Genomic DNA, 6000 nt, shown 5'->3' with positions numbered 1-6000 from the left:
GCAGCACTGCTCTGCCTCAGGGGGGCGCTGTAGCGGACCAGTTCACCTAGATGGTCAAGGTAGCCTAGAAACTGTAACTGCCCCGATTCCTCTGAGAAACGTTACAATGTGCTGCAGCAAATCTGTAGATCTGAAAACTCGCTCTGTTTCTCAGAAGTTTGGTGTAAACCGAAGACAGAAGAGGAGACGAGTAAGATCTCAGATAAAATGTGGAAACTGAACAAAACCACACTAGAAAAGAGCATTTCTAAAACTAATTAATCCCACAACGGGGAAATTTCACCTCTGCATTTAACCCACCTGTGAGACACCACATACACACTACTGGGCACAGTGGGCAGCCCGATCCGTAGCGCCGGAGTGCAGCGCGTTGCTTAAGGACACCTCAGTCACCTACTGTCGGCTCTTGGGATCGAACCAACAACCTTCTGGTTACAGGGCCGGTTCAAGTTGGTGAGCAAGTTAGCAGCCAGCCAACGTGGGACCTCCGACTACCGGGGGGTGTTTCAAACACTGACACACAGACTAATCCAGCATTGCGTGTAGAGCACTATAAATAGACTGGTATTTGGGTTCAGGCAAGATATTGCAGGCATGTAAACGTAGTATATGACAAATGTTCACGTTAAGACACGCAATAAACTCTTCCCATACCGGGAGTTGAACCCGGGCCGCCTGGGTGAAAACCAGGAATCCTAACCGCTAGACCATATGGGACTTGCCCTCATACTGACTAGGGCTGTTCTCTCCAAGATGTTTGTGTTACTGCTGAGAATCATAGCTTCAGTGATAAGTTTCAAGTTTGTTTGTCATTTGCACAACATGTCAAGATATTTATGCATTGAAATGCTTGTGGTGAGGCTCAGGTGATCACTCTACAGAAAAAAGTTATATATATATATGCATATATATAAAAAATTCAAATTTGTAATATATTAAATATACACAAGTCTAGATAAATATAATGTATATTAAATATAAATATTAATGTAATATAATTATTGATAATGCAATAATATTCTGTACAGCTAAGCTATATAGCAAAAAATCACATTACTTTCAGTGACACTTTAGATCTCAACCACTGAATTAAACAGCACTATGAAAGAAAAAAAACAGTGAAATTCCTCTTGAAGTACTGATGACATCCTCAACATGCTCAAAATATCACATTGTGATGTAATGTAATTTATTATGAAATCGATAAATATCATCATACGACTTCCATCCAGCTGGTTAGTTCTAATAAAAATGACAGTCTGTAGGAGCTTGAGTTACCAAACAAAGCAAAAACAACAAAGACAGACTGAAAATGACCTTTGAAAAGCTTTCCAATCAAAAAACACGAATCTGGTGAATACGAAGCCAATTTCAGCCTCATGAAATGAGGAACACGATAACCATTTTAAGGTAAATCCTTTGTTTTTGTCAAGCATGTATTTGGTTTCAACGTCAATCCAGTCGACACGCTGCAAAGCTGATTACTTATTTTTGGTACCGCTGTCTGTTTTCGCACATGTGCAGACTGTGAAATCCAAAAGAAATCAGAGTAAGAGTTTACATGGCCATTTGAGTAATCAGATAACTGCAGTGATTCAGTTATGATCGGATCAGTGAGTGCATGTATTCGCACGCAGTCAGTAGCCGGGTTTATATTCAGTCGTTTAGTTCTGTGCATGTTGTGCACATTTACAAAATTTAGTTTTTCCTTCAGACAGAATCAACTTTACAGCCATTTGCCATCTGTTTATGATTGATTGTAGCTCAGAGACGCCGGGCAGGACGAGCAGTGGTCCCCCTGATGAATTTTCCTGTTACATTCTGGCACGTCATTGTAAAACTGCTGCACCATTTAAGGTGGAACGGAAAACAGAAACTACCGGATGCCAAGCTAAGCAACTGCAGATCCACTGACCGTTATTGCCACTGAGTGCTGGTTGGTTACCGTTACTGCTGTTGGCCTGCTGTTCATGTTTTTACACGGTTACTGAGTCATTAGAAGTTCCCAAAACAGCCCAAAGTGGATTAGGTTTCTAATCCCTTCCAAATGCCTTTGACAGGCTGTTACGGGTGCTATCACCCGTATGGAATGGAATGACAGCACCAGGAATGGAAGTTGATTAACCTGGTGTATCAGAGACTCAGATAAAGTTGAAATAGGATGGGACCGTTTCAGCTCACTCCCACTTTTCATGAAGACTCAGTCAGAGACCACCTCAGTCAGAGACGGCCTCAGTCAGAGACCGCCTAAGTAGAGACTGCCTCAGTCAGAGACCGCCTCTACCAGTGCAGTTTCTAAAGCTTTACCATCCCATCTTCAAACAGAGATCCTCTTAGTTTCTATTTGGTCTTTAGCTTATTAAACTGTAAACACTGTCTGACCAGAGGAGGACGGGTCTCCCCTTGTGAGTCTTGGTTCCTCCCAAGGTTTCTTCCTCCAGCCTGAGGGAGCTTTTCCTTGCCACCGTCGCCTCTGGCTTCCTCACTGGGGGATCTATGTTGTAACTGTGTGTTTCTAAACTTCTGTAAAGCTCCTTTGTGACAACATTGTTGTAAACAGTGCTGTACAAATAAGCTTGAAGTGATTAAAGATGACCAGAGGCCAGAGTACCCACAAGTGATCTTATTTTATTAATGATTGGCACAGACTGGTTACACAGTGAGAGGAAAACGAAAAAAAGTAACAGAAGCAAAAGGATCAAATAATTTGACGGGTTAGAACAACTTCATTGATGAATGCTATCAATTCCAGACAGTCATTAGATAGCAAAACAGACAAAGTCCTGTGGTCCGGCGAATCAACATTTGAATTTCTTTTTGGAAATCATGGAAACTTTGTCCTCCGGGCTGAAGACCACTCAGCTTGTTATCAGTGCACAGTTCTAAAGCCAGTATTCATGATGGTCTAGGGGGCATTAGTGGACATGGCATGTTAGACGTACACATTTGTGAAGGCATCATTAATGCTGACCTATATATACATGTACACCTACATATACACCTATATATCCAGACGACGTCTTTTTCAGGGAAGGCCTTGATTATTTCAGCAAGATGATGTCAAACTTCTGCATGTATTACAGCAGCATTGCTCCGTATTAAAAGAGTCCGGGCCCTAAACTGACCTGCCTGCAGTCCAGGCTGGTCACCGCTGAAAACACTTGGCACATTATCAAATGAAAAATAATAAATGAGCCCCTGAACTGACGAGCAGCTGAAATCCTGTATCAAACAAGAACAGGAAACATTTCACTTTCAGATCTACAGCCACGTCTCCTCAGTTCCCAAACACTGACAGAGCGCTGTTAAAGAAGAGATGAAACGCAGCGGTAAACGGTAAACAGGCCACCGTCCCAACTTTTTTGGAACATGTTGCCGGCATCAAATTCAATATGGGCAAATATTTTACAAAAAACAATAAAATTTCTCAGTTTCAACATTTTATACGTTGTCTTTTTAGTATTTTCATTTAAAAATATGATGTACATGATCTGCACATCCTATTTTTTTTACATTCTGCGCAGCATCCCAACTTTTTTGGAAATGGGGTTGTGTATATATATATATATATATATATATATATATATATATATATATATATTTATATGTGTGTGTGTGTGTGTGTGTGTGTGTGTGTATACCATTATAACCATAGTTTATCAATAACATCAATAAAATCTTTTTCAGGTTCTCCTCATCCCATGGACCATGGTGGATGCTCCCAGGCCTTGAGAAAACTAGGTTCACCTGGACTCACTACTGGAAAGTATATAAACAATCAATACAATGAATTGTCAATGATAATTGTATCAGTGTAGCTTCCATTCTGTTACATCGTTTACATAAAGGGGAAATATACGGGCCTTAGTTTTGTAGAAGTTTATTCTGTGCAGGGCTTTAGACTGAACTAATGAAGTCTTACATTCATTGAGCAAGTATTTTTATTTTTTAACATTTTCTGTTTCCAATCCTGACTCATCTTCTCATACAAGCTTGATAAACAATAGGAAAAGAGTCAGCGTGTCTTATTGATGTTTGCTAAAAACTGGAGACTGTCCTTTGGTCCAGAGGATTAAATCGGTTGTATTATGTGTTTAAATGATCTGAAAGTTGGACAGATGTGACCTCACCAAATCTCAGACTTGTAAACATCTGTAGAAGTGTGATGCGGGAAGTTTGTACATTCTCTGGAGTTCTGCAAATTACACAAATGTACCATGTATGTATTAATCAATATGTTTTATTCCACTTTCTTTAAGTAAATACAGTATTATTTAAATAGAGCTTCTTATTAACAATCTTTTTTAAGACTGATCAATGAAGATGTTGTGTGCATGTATAAGCAGCATATAATCAACACAGTTGTGCATAAGGAACACTTCCCATACCGGGAGTCGAACCCGGGCCGCCTGGGTGAAAACCAGGAATCCTAACCGCTAGACCATATGGGACGGCTGACAGTGACCTGGTCAGTGGTGCAGCTGTCTCTCAAGGGGAACAGTGGTTCTATTTTTGGGCAGTGATTTTAAATATAAATTTCTTCGAGATACTTTGACATTTCACAAGATGCAAAATAATATTGAGTTAGAAAAGTTGGATCCGTGCTTTGCATGAATAAAAGCAAAAAGCATCATCAAAGGGAAAAATAAAGACAGAATTTAAGAGTGTAAAAATGCAGTAGCTTAAAGAAATCAAACAGACGAATGAATGAAAGTACAAAGTACATAAAAACTAAATAAAACAACAGAAAGAGGAAATGTAAAATCTTCCCATACAAGCTTGTTAGACACCAGTACGGAGTCATTGTGCCTTAGTAATATTCGGTAAAAGTAGAGACTGTCCTGTGGTCCAGAGGATTAAATCGGTTGTATTATGTGTATAAATGGTCTAAAAGTTGGACAGATGTGATCTTACAAACTTCTGGATTTGTAAATGTCTGAAGAAGCGAGAGACAGAAAGTTTGTCTGTTCTCTGGAGTTCTGCAAATGACAATATATATAAAACATTATATCCCACTTTCTTTCCACTGAATAAACGCAATATCATTTAATGCTACGAGAAAGAGCCGTTGTCTTTATTCAGTAATGCTTGACGAACCATTAAGACTGTAGGTCATTAAGGTATTATACGCATGTTAATGAGGTATATTATAAACACAGATTATCCGGAATATTGTGCATAATGAACACTTCCCATACCGGGAGTCGAACCCGGGCCGCCTGGGTGAAAACCAGGAATCCTAACCGCTAGACCATATGGGACAGCTGGCAGTGACCTGGTCAGTGGTGCAGCTGTCTCTCAAGAGTAAAGGTAGTCATGTTTTCTTTGGCAGTTATAATTACTAATATAATTTTCTCCAAGATATTCCAAGATATTTCACAAGGTGCAAAACAATATTTAGTTTGATAAGTTGGATCAGATAAAAAAAAAACATACAGTGATTTTAATTCAGCGTTTCATACCCTGCACTAAATCCAGTTAACCCCTTAAAATCCCAGGCTTATTACATTCTAAAGCTTATTATTTAGTAACTACAGGGACTTTAATGCAATCTGTCTGAGCTATTCTTAGATCATAGAAGTGTGCAGTAAAACTTAAGGCCTGCTGGAGGCCTGGCCTTTTAAAGGGGTTAAACTGGACTAATTAAGCTCTTTTTGTAATGAAAGCTGCAGCTGTTCTCTAGAGGGGAATTAACCAATGTAGTCATATATTTTAATGTGGCAAGTACGTGAGTTTTTTTGTCTGTTCCAAAGTATTGGAACCTCAGAAAAAATAAATATCATGATGCGCATGATGTACTGTATTATACATTAGCTGGTTCCGGCCACGCAAGCTGAGATTGGTTGATAAGTTCTAACTGTGTTGTTATTTCACCATAACGTCATGTTGCTTTCACAAACACTGTATCACTCCGTTAAGACGCTGTTGCTAAGCAACAAGTTTGACAGCCGTAGCAGACGCTCAAGCTCATTTGAACATTTTTACTCTTTACTTTGCGCA

General features: G+C 39.4%; 3 non-coding genes across 3 annotated transcripts; all 3 read right to left on the bottom strand.

The window, feature by feature from the left end:
• Positions 1-645: 645 nt before the first annotated feature.
• Positions 646-717, bottom strand: trnae-uuc. Its single transcript has one exon. It is a non-coding gene; the product is annotated as a tRNA-Glu (tRNA).
• A 3662-nt stretch (positions 718-4379) lies between these two features.
• Positions 4380-4451, bottom strand: trnae-uuc. Its single transcript has one exon. It is a non-coding gene; the product is annotated as a tRNA-Glu (tRNA).
• Positions 4452-5189: 738 nt separating this feature from the next.
• On the bottom strand, positions 5190-5261 carry trnae-uuc. Its single transcript has one exon. It is a non-coding gene; the product is annotated as a tRNA-Glu (tRNA).
• Positions 5262-6000: the final 739 nt, after the last annotated feature.

Source organism: Pygocentrus nattereri, chromosome 4 (genome assembly GCF_015220715.1).
Source record: "Pygocentrus nattereri isolate fPygNat1 chromosome 4, fPygNat1.pri, whole genome shotgun sequence".
NCBI classification, from domain to species: domain Eukaryota; kingdom Metazoa; phylum Chordata; class Actinopteri; order Characiformes; family Serrasalmidae; genus Pygocentrus; species Pygocentrus nattereri.
This window is presented reverse-complemented; position numbering and strand designations above follow the sequence as displayed.